General features: G+C 41.0%; 1 protein-coding gene across 1 annotated transcript in view; it reads right to left on the bottom strand.

Annotated features, from left to right (window-relative positions):
• Nckap5 (NCK associated protein 5) overlaps positions 1-14,446 on the bottom strand; it is a 762,699-nt gene that overhangs the window by 685,687 nt on the left and 62,566 nt on the right.

The raw sequence follows: 14,446 nt of genomic DNA, 5'->3' as shown, positions 1-14,446 counted from the left end.
CCCAAATTATCATCCTTTCTCTCCTGTATGTCAACAAACATTCTTTTAGTTCAAGGGTTTTCAGGCAGACATCATAAGCCCATGGGGAGTTTAAACATGACCCATACTCCCAAGAGATATGGTTTGATGGAGGCTGAGGGGAGGCCCAGGCATTAATATTTTTAAAAGCTCCCCTCATGACTTTTGTAGGGTCAGACTTGGGAATGAGTCTTGTGGGTCAACTTTCTGTCTTGCCCCTACCATGGCCAGACCCTAGAGAAGAAATAGAAATTCTGTGAGATGAGTTTTTGCAAGTGAATCTCCCAGGGGCAGGGATTTGGTCTGGTCTTGACCCAGGTATTCTCATACACTGTTGGCAGGACTGCAAATTGGTGCAACCACTATGGAAAGCAGTATGGAGATTCCTCAGAAAACTTGGAATCGAACCACCATTTGACCCAGTTATCCCACCCCTCCATCTACACCCAAAGGATTTAAAATCAGCATACTATAGTGACACAGCCACATCAATGGTTTATTGCTATAAACATTGTTCAATTCACAGTAGCCAAGCTATGGAACCAACCTAGGTGTCCTTCAACAGATGACTGGATAAAGAAAATGTGGTACACACACACACACACACACACACACACACACACACACTGGAATATTACTCAGCCATAAAGAATGAAATCATGGCATTTGCCAGCAAATGGATGGAACTGGAGAATATCCTGATATCATGTTAGTTGAAACAAGCCAGTCCCCCAAAATCAAAGACTAACTATTCTCTCTGATATGTGGATGCTAATTCACAATAAGGAGATTGGAGAGGGGAAGAATAGAAATCCACTGATTAGACAAAGGGGAATGAATGGAAGGGGGATGGGAATTGGAAGGACAGTAGAATTAACTGGACATAGCTTTCCTATCCTTGCATTTGAATTCATGGCCAGTGTAACTTAGCATCATGTGCAACCACAAGAATAGGATTCTAATTAGAATAAGTTACATTCCATATATGTATAGTATGTCAAAATATATTCTACTGTCATGTATATGTAAAAAGAACAAATAGAATAAATTTTAAAAAACAAAGCAGGAACAGAGAGCATTTCCTAAAATGTCCATCTGGACCCCTTCAATGACTGATCACAGTCTAGAAAGTGAAATCCAAATTATTTGATGTCCTTGCACCTTTCTGGTCCTGTCCTACCAATCTCTGCCTCAGATCTTTCACTCTGGCTACCCTTTCCCCTCCACCTGAACGTGCCATTTCCTATTGGTGCTCATCATGTGGACCCTCGTCTTTCACCTGGGGAATCCTTTCATCCTCAAAGTATCAGCTCCTGCATCACTTTTCTAAGAAATATTTCTTGCTTGGGTAAAACACCTCTGTGCATGGACTGCCCTGTGACCATCTCCCCAAGCATATTTATAATATGTGGTAAGTATATTAAAAATGGGTACATATATGCACCTGGACCCCTGCTTGCTTATGAGTCATATTTCTAAAAGCATTATGGTTTATAACTTGTTTCCTTTTATTTGCTACAACTGGCTCCCTTTACTCACAAGGGTGTCCTAGTGTGGGTGATAAATTGATAAATTGGCGGCTATCCTACCTGTGAGGTGACTGTCATCTTCTGTTGTAATCTCAATGCCCCATCCATTTCCTAAAACTTGGGATATGTTTCATATGCTCCAAAAATGCATGAAGGAAGATATGAAGTGTGTGCCTGCAAAACCATCCTGTCACCTTCAGAAGCATGTGGCAACTGTTCAGAAGGTCTGTGTAAAATCCAAACAAAGAAACAAATTGGCTCACACCTATTTCTTAAAAATGTGATTTTTAGAGTGTAAACTAACATCTTCTTTCTCAGTTGAATATCACTTTTTATACGTTTGTGAGTTCCTTGTGGCTCCTAGGGACATTAGAGAAGTTCCATACAATCAATCAGGTGAGTGAGGACCAAAATATAGATGATTCCTTGGAAAAGCCCCAGCCACTGGCTCTTCTCCAAGGACTGCTGGGTTTTCTGTGGCTCAGAACTTGGGCTCTGGTGTCAGAATGTCTGCAATTGTTTTCTGTTTCTGCCCATGGAAGACATGTGACTATGACTTTAACTTCTCCAGGCCTGCCATGCCATGGCTCCCGCCTTAAAAAAGGGTGCTTACCTTGTACAGTTCTTTTGAGAATTAAATAATAAACTGTGTGAGTGTGGTAGCCTGGTGCCTGTGCTAGAGAAAACTTGGAACAAAGAGTAGCCCTTATTATTTTATCTACTTTTATTTGTTGGAATTACAAATGCTATTTCATTTGAGAAAGAGAATCGCCTACATTTAAAAAAAAATACTTTGAAAAAAAAATCACTGTTCTAGAATGTTGTGCTTGTAAAGATTCCAACCCAGTTCTCCCCTGGGATCTTTGTAACCTGAGTTGCTAATGGAGCCAGTGTTATTTCTTTACTCAGAAGTTCAGAGACTGAAGCCCACACCTTGCCTGTTCTCTAGTACCCGTCAGTGGAAAAGAAAATACCAACCCGGGGCTCAGATTTCGGTGGGAGCCACAGGTGGGGTTGGGTGCCAGCTTTTGGCAGTATGGCATTAAAAGAAGTGAATGCTCTTGCCAGGATTGGGAATATTACCGCAGCATGCCTATTGCAAATATTTACTTTTTTAGTTGAAACACCAGGGGACACTAGGGTTTCTGTTTGAACAGTGCTTTGAGGTAGGATTCATTGAAATGACATGGAACACTTTGCATAAATAAATTCTTTAATGATTAGACATGTAACATATCATATCATCAAACTGAAAAATAAAGCTTGGGAAGACAAAATAATTCCAGTTATTTATGCATAACTCTAGTTCCCTAAACAGACCCAGGATAACTGCACAAAGTATAAGAGAAGCTCTTTTGGCAAAACAGACGTATTGACTAAGGTTGAAAAAGAAGTATAATTTGGGAGATACAAGCTTGGGGCTACAGCCATTGCCTTTGTAGTCAAACAGACTTAGATTTGAGAAAACATTAAAACACCTGAAATACGAAACAGATGCAATAAATCTCACCTCTAATTAGAATGATAATAATAGTAGTTATTAATAATATCATTGTCTTCTAGGGATGTTTGACATCATTCCACCAAAAAAAAAAAAAAGATGACAGAGTTCTATTTTCTTCTATTCTATTTTTATCGCTGCTCTTATTTACAATTTTAAGTCAGCCCAAAAATATTCATCTGACTTCAATAATTCCAATTTTTCTCTGCAGAGTTAGCAGATCAACACAGAAGTATGGAAATGAAATGGAGGTGTCTGCATTTTCATGACCAGGAGGCATGATAACATGTCCTAAAACTGTTTGATCTTGTTACCATTTCTGCTGAATACTTTGAGTCATGCAAGGATATAGAATGCCTTTTATTCAAAAGCTTCCAAAAGAGAGATTGCATCGGCAGAAATTCAGAGCAACTGCTGAAAGGCAATATTAATCCTGATCCTGGGATATTACACTAAATATTTGACAGGAATCCAAATTTTCCTGTAGCTTTCCACTAAGAAGATAATCTTTCATAATTTTAACTGTGAAAGGGGAGGATTTGATCTTTTGAAATGGAAAGGGTGAGTCTAATTGAATTTCCTTCTTTGGTTTCTTATTAAAGATGGGACCAGATTGAATCATATTCAATTAATAATTGTACTTGGATATATTGCTCTTTTCAGAAGCTGAAAATAAGATTAACAAAGCTCAAAAAAAGATGTAGGGGGCAATGGTGCCAATTCAACACTTACAGGGCTCGGCATACACAGGAACAAAGACGGGTTTCAATGCCATTTATTTATATGAGCCTTGAGCAGGCCAGGCCATTGTTCCTGACTAATGAGAATGGAGAAGAAAATCGTGTGACAGTGAACATCGTCCACGGAGGAAAAACAAATGTGCAAAGACTGCAAATAATAATTGGAACATCCCACCAAGACCTGCCCCCTCTCCTGGCTACACAGCAATTAAATTATACCAAGTCCTTGTCATTGTCGCCGGGACACACCTGTAATGTACCCATCCAGCCTTCCTGCTGCTTGTCCGCCAACATGGCTTAGCCTCAGGAATGTCTTCTCCATAAGGCTTTAGTAGCTTGAGTAACCATGAACCACATTTTATAGACTAATAATTATGCCATGTGATCTGACAAGTAAATTAGCACAGTTAGCCCAAATATTTTTAAACCAGGACTGTCCAGGAGTACAGTTGCTATGTAATTGCTATCTCCATAAAACTCTCTTTTATAAGCTCTTTCAGGAGTATCATTTTTTTTCTTACACGTTAAACTCTAGACTTTTACCACAACATACCTTCATATTATTTGCTAATTGCCTCATATCTCTGTTGGCATGGCGTCTCCCTGGTGATGGGGTAAGGACTTCCAGGCAAACTGACAAGACTTTATTTCTTCAGTGTTCACACAGTACCAAACACACAGTAGGAGCTCAATTAACACTTCTCCAGGTGCAATTGGGGTGTCTGTCAGGGAAGGTGGCACAAGCTTGGAAGGCATATCTGGAATTTGCATTCTAGCTCTGACCCTTGACCCTGTATAAGCCTGAGCAAGTGTCTGCATTTACAGTATGGGTATAATAATACATAAAAAAATAGAATGCAATTTATTATATGACATTTTTTTTTGCAGTGCTTCGTTTGCAGTAAGAACTCTATCCATAGTCATTTTCTTGTTGAATAAAAATGCTGGCTTATCAACAGTTTTAGAACAGGAGAGGCAGTAGAGTGGAGTGCCAGTTCATGAACTTGGACTCTGAACAAGACTGAATAAGCTCAAACACCGTCTATGCCTGCTGGCTGTTGGACTTGGGACAAGTCACTTACTGTGTTTGCCTCAGTGTCTTCATCTGTGAAATGTGGATACAAATGGGACCCACCCCTAAGGTGGAGAGGGTTTAGTGGGTTCCTACATACAAATCCCTTATGACAGCCTGATACGGACCAAGGTTCAGCTTCAGTATTATTCAGGAAGGGTCTGCTTGAGACACACAAATTAACTTGGTCAGTCTTAAATGTCTTTTAAAACTCTCGATCTATAATTCTGAGAAGAAAACTTACACTCCTGCCTTTAAATCTATGTATTAGAGAATATAAGGATTGCATTGAGATCATGTCTACCCTCTACACGAACACAGGCACACACACAGTTGTGCAGATCTAACTTCTTTCCTTCTTCTATCACAATTCATATCTCAGTTGCAGGATCTGAAATGCCCAACTAATTTATGATCTTCCATGAACATCAAGAATGCAAGACTATAGAGAGCCAAAACCACACCCTATACTCAGTTTGAAAGATGATATATTCTTCTCTAGAGAAGAGATGACATGAATGTGGAGCCACAAATGACTTGCCTAAAGTGGAGGTTCGAGGAGGATGAGGTCTGCACTCTGGGTCTTGCTAGATCTGAACTACCAGGGTATCTTCCAATGAAGTTCATCTTTGTCTAAATATTAGGACACTTGCAAAAGATGGCCTATGTCAGCCCAGCATGCTTTATTCAACTGGAAGCCTTTTTGTGATTGGAATAGAAAATATTTGCCCAGAAAGTCTAATTGCAGAGTGCTATCCTCCCCGCTACCAACTGCGAGTTTGCAGAGTTGGCAAAAGAACTTGGGTATTCCAAGGATGAGCAAAGCATAAGCTCAGCACCAGGATGAAAAAATAAACTAAGGCAATAAACTCATTTTGTGGCCTACTCACTATTTAAATTCTTTGCAACAGACCCAGACCTCCTCTAGCAATTACCATTCCCCTCTGGTTGCGCTCTGCTGGCCCCACTGCCTCTTCTTGTCACCAGTCCTTTTAAATGTAGTCTTTACAGTAATTCCAGTTGCTTTAGGCACTTCCCAAGTGAACTCAGGGGGGAATTAATATAATAGCAAAGGTTTTTATTTGTGTATTTATAGAGTCTCCCTGTATCAATTTTGTTCTTTTGGTCTCTCTACCATAAAAATTCTCTACCAGGTATCTCTCCTTTTTGTATGTTTTGCTTCATTTGAATTAAAATTTGTTTAGTGGTGCATTGTAATTATACATAATGATGGGATTCATTGTAACATATTTGCATATGTTACACAATATGATAATCTACCTTCTCTTACCCCCAAATACAATTCAACTGCACTTCAAGTTGAGGAGACTTTGAAAAGCAGGCCCGCACTGCTTTCAGGAAGAAGCAAAATGTAACATCAAAAAAGACTCACCACAGGACACAGACAGGATGCAGTTCCACAGCAAAACCAAAGTTGAGTGTGGGGGAAGGCAAATTGCCAGAGGGCAACCTGCCGATCCTGGCAGGAACATCAGGTAGATGTCAAGTGAAACCTGCCTTCCCTGGTAGAGGCAGCAGACACAAAGGATGCTATTCTGACATTCTAAAAGGGCAGCCATTGTCTCACACCTGAGCTCTGTTCAGTGAGAGAGAAGGAGTTAGGTACCCAAACTGAGACAGGAAGGAAGGGAGGCAGGCACGGAGGAAATAAAATGAGAAGAGTTGCAACAGGGCTGAATTAATAGGATGCTAGGTAGAGTTATACAAATAGGAGGGGCTTATAACAAAGACCGCCCTCTCCAGGGAAGACTTCCCTCACTCTGTGGCATCTATGGACAACACCCCACTAGGGGTCATTGGTGAGATCTGGCCTTCCCTTTGATAGTTGCAAGCTGCCTGTCAGCTGCCCTCTGATGAACTCACTGTCTGCACTAGTTGCTCTCAACTAAGGAAGATTTTGCTCCCCACTGGAGCATGTGGCAATGGCCAGACATAGGTAATTGCTATATTAGGAAGGTGCTATTGAAATGTAGGGGGCAGAGGGCATCCGTGCTGCTAAATATCTTACAAAGCCCAAGGTAGCCTCACAGTGAAGTGTGTCTGGGTCGAAAATCTCTGGTCTACTCTAATGCTATCTAGCCCCCAAATGCTCATTTCCATTCTCTGAGTCTCTGTCTTGACTCTCTGTCCCACTTTATAAATATCTTCAGGACCCTGACCACATCTGACACCTTATTCTATGGCCCACTGTTCTGCCACAGAGCTCTACATACAGCAGGGAGAGGAAAGCAAAGTCTGCTCCCCTGGGAGCAAGAGAAATTCTCCTCTTGGCAGAATTCTTCTTAGACTTTGCAGGACACAGAGTGGCATGGCAGAAGCATTGTCCCCATCAAAACAAAGGTCCAGGGGTGAGCTGCTCTCATGATTAAGATGGGCCAGGGAATAACCTGGCTGAAACAAAGAGGTGAAGACCAGACAGCCATATCACATCCAGGAAAGTCAACAGAAAAAAAAAAATGGGCATTTCACTGTTTAAATGATGCTTTTAAACATAAATTAGGGGAAAGTCCAAATGAAATATAAAACAGGTAAAAATTGATCTGACTGCCTCTCGGTGCTGCTGGGTCTCTGCTAGTCTTTCACCTGGAATTGGTTACAGATGCACTTGTGCTTGTTGGGGCTTTTGTGGAGCAGAAATACCAGGGACAGCATGTGCTCTCTCCCACCTCCCTATTTTCTTCCCTTCCTACTATCTTTCTCTTCCCCCTCTCTGTCTCCGCTTTCCATCCCTTCTATATCTTTCTCTCTAACCTAATTGACTCAGGAAAAAAAAAAACACATATCACTTGCTCAGTGGAAGCTGTGGGCATCAACTTGCCCCAAAGCCCTCCAAGGTCACCCTGGTGCCCCATCTGTATGTTGTCAGACCTTACTTCCTTGTAAGCCACACTTTCCAAGCTGTTGTCCCACACGGGGCTGAGGGCCAGCTTCTTAGGACTGTCACCACCATCCCTTCTCCAGCACCTAGCAAGTGCTAGACATATGCTCAATAAGCCTTTGCAGAACTATCTAAAGAGGAGATTTGTGACCATCTGAGATGGAGACAAACCATGGCTAAAGAACCCAATTTCCAAGAAGGTAGCATGGATGATATCTGAGGTAGGAGATTCACTTGGGGCCCAGCAAGTCCTCTCTGGGGTCTGAAGGCTAGTCTACCTGGGAAGAAGCAGCAGCCAGAAATTCCTACCCCAGATCACTCCTCCCTGTCTTCTGTGGGTGGATTTCAGAGTACTCATTTTAAATGAAGATAAAAGGCACTTGAGACTTCTTCCAGATGTTAATTTTTGAGTGACATGAATGGCTCAAAGTCTCAACACACATTCATCAAGATGCTTTTCTCTTTCTACCTGTTTTTCCTAATGGCAAACAAAACAAAACTGTAAGAGAGTCAGGTCTAGGGTTTTGTCAAGCCCCTTTCCTCAAGGATTCATATTGACAGGACTGTCACAGCATTCAAATGTTCTCTCTCGTTCTGGCCCTGCCCTGCCTGGCTGGGGCCAATGTGAATCTCACAATCTCTGACAGCAGAGCCTAGGAAGAGACTTCCACTTTCCTGGGTCTTCCTTTTTCTTGGCTCAATGCTGGCTCTTGCTCTAAATGGTTCTCTTCTTGTCTGTACTTCAGTGAAAGCAAACAAGGTGCTCCTCAGGTTATCGCCACAGGCTGCTCAGCAGGATCCTATGAACTTCCACACAGATGATCTGGCCTTGGCAATGCCCTCAGTTTCAGCTGCAGTTTCAACCCATCCCCAGGAACCTTCCTGCTTCACTTCAGTGCCCCTCCCTGGGGCTGGCCCTCCTCCCTTGCCCTCTGTCCCTTTCTGGGTGACTTCTGGACTCTGCTTCCTGAAGCTTCCTGAGACCTCTGAGCTGACGGCAGTCCTCTCTTGGCATGGTTCACCTTGCCAGTGACCCTGAGGCTGCTGGTGCCCCAGCTGGTGCACACCCTGGAGAGGTGTGCTCTGCCTGTGAGTTTCAAATTTAAAGTGGCTTCCATCAGTGGTAGTCCCAGCTCACCCCAAACCTCCTGCTTTCTGCTTCAAACCTGCTTTGCCTTTTTCTTTCTCCGGTGTCAGAGCTGTTTTCTGGGCTGGAAGAGGGGAGGCGAGGATGAACCAGGGGACCTGGTGATCTGATCTTTTTTAGTGACTTCTGAACCTAGAATTGAAGATTTGGGCAGGCTTATCCATGGATATGTTTCAGATAGTTTCACACCCCTGCCCAGGTCAACTGGCTGCTCTTAATTGCATAAGAGATTATTAATCAATCCACAATAAAAACTTAGCAAATGTAGGACTTTGTGATATTCCAATTCATACTAGGTACATAAATATTGGTTTTATTTTTTTTTAATGGCTTGATTTTGTTCACTCTACTTCGTGGTCTAGAATGTTCCCATTCTCATGATTGGCCTATCTGAACCTTTTAAAGGAAATTGGTAGCTGTCCAGACCCTCTGATGGTTTGAGACATCACTCAGACGAGGAAATAAAGAAGGAAAGAAGGAAAAACTGATGTCCTTAAGTTTGGGAACTACCTACGATTTAGAGAAAGACCCACAGCATCTTCAAGCAGTTGAAGCACAATGGAACTGCTAACACGGGGCCCTAAAACTCCGAAAGACCAACATGAAAAAGGTTTTTGTTTATTTGTTTCATTTTCTTTCAAGATGCACACATCCCTGGCATCCCTTGAAAATACCTTGTGGTCTAGGAGAGGGAAGCTGAGACTTTGGTCAGGCCTCTCTCTCTTTCCTATTTAGCAAGAGGATAATGAACCCTGCCCTCTTTATCCCAGCGGGGTGTTAAAGGGATCAAGTGAGATAAGGAATGTGAGACTCCAGTCTGAGATCAGGAGGTTCCCAGAGGCCTCTCTGTGGGGATTTGCCGGGGTGCTGTGCCTGCCTTCTTTGCACTCTGATCTGGGCTTTTCCACCTTATGGACTGAAGCAGAACCGGAGTCAGACCTCTCCCTGAATTAGACTGCCATTGCCAGCACCTCTGAACCCAGGGCTTACACCTGGGGCCAGGCACAGCTTTGCTCCTGATGGAATCCATCTGTTCTCCAAATGCTCCCTCTGTGGCCCACTTTCGCCTCTTCCTCATTATGATTCCCTGTGGATTTTGCTCCATGTGAATAATTGTCTTAACTAATTCTTGGCCTTTGTAAGATCTCAAGAGGTGAGATAAAAGATAAAAGGCACTCCCTTAAGTCACATTGCTAATTTCACCTGAGGACACTAAACATTTTCTTGGGATTGAGTGAGTCACTTGGCAAAGGAAAAAACTCATTGAAGGCCATTCTACTTCTACAAGATAGCAAGCTGCAGAAATGTTAGATATTTTAACTTCCTCTGTGTTTCTCTATTTTGAAACAGTTCCCACATCAAGGCAGTTCTCAATTTATATGAGAGATGAGTCTGACAAGGGAGCACTCCTGGTAAGAATGCTTTGTAAGTTGAAACTTACAGATTTACAAATCCACAAATACTTTAGTCAATGACAATTTTGAAAAGCCAACATGATGTAAGGTATCGTGGAAGAGATAAAGATGTTAACAATCAAATTCAAAGCAACTAATCTTTAAAAGGAACTGGGCTTTTTAAAAAAGCATTTGTTTTAAAACACTTTTCCTATGTATTTGACAACTCTCATAAAAATCTTAGGACAGTTATTATCATTGTTGACATTTTATAAATGAGAAAAACAGAAGGTCATTTTGAAAGGCTTTGGATGAAAATACCGGATTCTCTGACTTCCAACTTCAAATCCTTCTCACTATGCAATCCTTAGATTGCAGGAAGTAATGTCCTCAAGAAGAGCAGACACACAATATTTCTTGGCTCTTCTTAGGAGCAATCACTTCTTTTTTTTTTTTTTTTTTTCCTTACTGCAGTGAGAGGAGAAGGTCTAATGGGGTTGTTCCAGTTGGTCCACAAGGAAGGACCAGATTTTCAATAGCACTGGGACAGAAAGAAAGGGATGATCTAGGGAGAGGAAGAAGGGACAGGTGAGCAGAACAATATCAGGGAACTTCAGATGAACAGCTTGCTGGAGGCCATGGAGAAAATAACAACAACAACAAGCAAGCAATAAGTCAAAAGATGGGTTGTACAAAACCTCATGATTGGGCTGAGGGATTCAGACATCCTTCAGTGTCAACTGGGAGCCATGCTGTAAGTATCTGTGGCAGCGTGGTGGTGTCTCAAACAGATGCTGCAATTCAACTTGTGTTTCAGGGGAATTAGCCTTGTCTTAATGCAACACAGACGGGCATAGAGAGGAAGTGAAGACCAATCACAGGAGAAACTAGAGAATCCTCCCAGGGGTCCATGGAAGAATTAATTCAGTGAGCACTGAAAAGCTGATAATTGTGTGAGCCACTTCCCTCTGCCGCACTCTTCTGCCATGATGTTCAGCCTCACCTTGAGCCTCGGAGAATGGAGCCAGCCTTCTATGGACTAAGATCTCTGAAACTGTGAGTCCTCAGATAAACTTGTCCTCCCCTAACATTGTGCTGGTCAGATCCTTTAGTCGCAGCAGCAAAAAAAAAAAAAAAAAAAAAAAAAAGACTAAAATAGGTGGTGTACCCTTGAAGGGGATATTAGGACTGTGACCCCTCCTCTTTCTCTATTGCTTCTCAGGTATCAGGAGCTGATCAGCTTCTTCTGCCACACCCACACCTGCCAGGATAATCTGCGTTACCAAAGGACCCAGAGCAATGGACCACCCAACTGTGAACTGAAACCTGCAAAACTGTGATACAAACTTTTCTACTTATAAGTTAATTATCTCAAGTTTTTTTCTTTTATCACAATGATGGAAAGCATTTAACAAATAGACCAGTCTGAGTACAGCTGACTGATACAGAGTTCCATGTACACTACTTCCAATGACTGTCCACAACAGTGAAGCAAAACAAAATACTGATGGGTGGCCAGAGCCGTGTCTTAAGTTTGTACATTTAAAATTTATACTCCTACTTGATTTCACAGAAATAATTTTGATTGTGTTAATTTCTGAAATGAAAGTTTTATTCTCCTATTGGACTTATTCTCTCCTTAATCAGCTTTTTTTTTTTTTTTTTACCAATAAGAGTTATAGTATTTGTTCTAGAAAATAAAAGGAAAAAAAATGCACACCAAAGGCAAAATTTATGAGCTTCTGGAAACACTGAACCATTTCAACATGGGGGAGCTGATGCTTTTCATTGACTTGAGAGGAAGAGAAAGCCCAAATTTAACTAATCCACTCTCTATAGTCCTGTCGAGTAATCCAATTGTTTATCCTGAGCAGTCAAGAGGAAAGAGTGTTAAATCTAAAACACAAGTAGCACATGTAAGTGCTTGATTAGGTTTTCTTCGGGATTTCTCCAAAGGCTGAAAATTGAACTTTGCCTAGAAGCATATGCTTGGGGAGCTTTTTCTTAAAGAATTTTTTCCCCTCTTTTAGAAAGCCTATTGATAAACGAGGAACTTGAGCTTAGGTAACGCTTATGATTCGGATAGAAGGTGTTCTCCCAGATTTCTGCTAATGTAGGAATGTTAAGAAGCAAAATTATTAGATTTTTGAGAGCTATAATCTAATTAGTGGATTAATTCATTTGAAGGATTAATAATTTAAAAGGACTACTGTATTGGGCAGTAACTGTTGGCTGGAGGTATGCCTTTGGGGATTACATCTTGCCCCTGGCTCCTCCCTCTCTTTCTCTCTGCTTCCTTGCCTCCATGTCCTGAGCAGCTTTTCTCCACCACCCCTTCCGCCATGATGTTATGCCTCCTATCAGGTCCAAAGCAATGGTTCAATTGACCACTAACTGAATCTCTGAAACCATGAGCCAAAATAATACTTTCTCCCTCTAGGTTGTTCTTATTGGTCACAGCTATGAAAAGCTGACTGCCCCACTATCTGAGCCTTGCAATTACATGCTTCTGAATCTCTGTAGTTATCCCTTTCCTTCCAATAAAATAACATAGACAAGTTTCTGTACTTATAGAAACAAATAGGCACCATGTACACGTAAACAAAAATATGAGCTACTCATTGACATTTTCTTCCCACAGCGAATCTGATGCTCTGTGGCATCTCCGTGCACTTTGTGTGTTCCTCCCCAAATTGTATAAAATGATTTCTCCTGTCCTAGATTGTGTGTGCAAGATCAATGGTGATTTTAGATCCACTTTACATTCCTGTTACTAATGGCAGAGTAGCTGCTCTGTAAGTCTTCAGTGAATCCATGGATAAATAAATGAATGAATGTTTTCTAAACTGCTATTAACTATTATTAATATTAGAAATTGAATTTCTACCTCTAGTGCTTGTTCCTTTTTCATTCAACTTTGGCCTTAAGGTTCAGAGCTCTTGTTTCCTTAGGCATAAGTTATTGGAAGTAATATGTTTTATATTAAGAATATTTCAAGGGAGTCTGAGGTTGTAGCTCAATGGTAGAACACTTGGCTGATGTGCACTAGGTACTGCATTTGATCCTCAGAACTGGAACATAAAAGCATTTAAAGGGATTGTAAAACATATTAGAGTCATAGAAACTATTAAAATATGTGAATGGCACTTTATAACTGACATGGAGTATGGCTTCTTTGTAAGATAAAAATATTGAACCAGATTATTTCTGAAATTTGAAATAGTTAGACTCCTGGGTTACTTCTAATGTTGAGAATATTTGAACTAAGAAATATAGGTTATCCTCTAAGATACAGCAGTTTCTTTGAATAATATGACTCTCCACCTTTCAAAATGCTCTATTGATAAGATATATAGTCCTATCTGAAGTGGATCTCACAGGGCTATGATCCTAGACTGCAGGATCTCAATTTCACCACCTTTTCTCTCTTACCATGTTGATTTGAACAATAAAAGGAGGTTAAAATATGTAATCAACATTATTATGCCTGATCCAATTCTCACAGTTTTATAGCACTTTCTTTTAAAAGAAGTTATAAAACTTGAAGGCTAAAGACTCTCAGAGGCCTCATAGCACAATTCCATCAATTGTCAGAAGTTGACAACTTTGAAACATCTGTGCCTCCAAGCTTGAGCACTTGAAATCCCAGGGAACTTGTCATCTTCCAGGTGGTCCATGGATTTCTACAGAGGGGTCTCATTGTAGGGTATCAACAATGGACCTTACAGAAGCAGTGATTGATTTGGGCAAATTTGGCCTCTTGAGGCAATACAGCCTAAGCTAAACCCTTCTCCTAAATAAATACATACCCAAACCACATTCAAATTTTTTAAAAAAATTAAGTTTATTTGTTCTTCAGACTTACATTCCAAATTCCATCTTCCATCCCTCAGGTAATGTCATAGTGAGTCATTTTTTATGTCCCAGCCATTAGCTTCTGAATACATTCCAATTTGTCCATCAAGCTTGCTTTTAATATATGGTAATCCTATCTTGAGCACACTTATTTTCAGTGTAATTGGACCAGTTCAGTGTAGGCGAACATGATGACCTCCCTCATTCCATTAATGCATCCTCTGGTAACATTACTTTTGAGGAGCCATTCATACTGATATCACTGTTGATTACGTAAATACATATTGTCAC

The sequence above is a fragment of the Urocitellus parryii genome, chromosome 1 (genome assembly GCF_045843805.1).
Source record: "Urocitellus parryii isolate mUroPar1 chromosome 1, mUroPar1.hap1, whole genome shotgun sequence".
Classification (NCBI taxonomy): Eukaryota; Metazoa; Chordata; class Mammalia; order Rodentia; family Sciuridae; genus Urocitellus; species Urocitellus parryii.
Note: the sequence above shows the minus strand (reverse complement) of the source record. Positions and strands in the feature narration are given on the sequence as shown.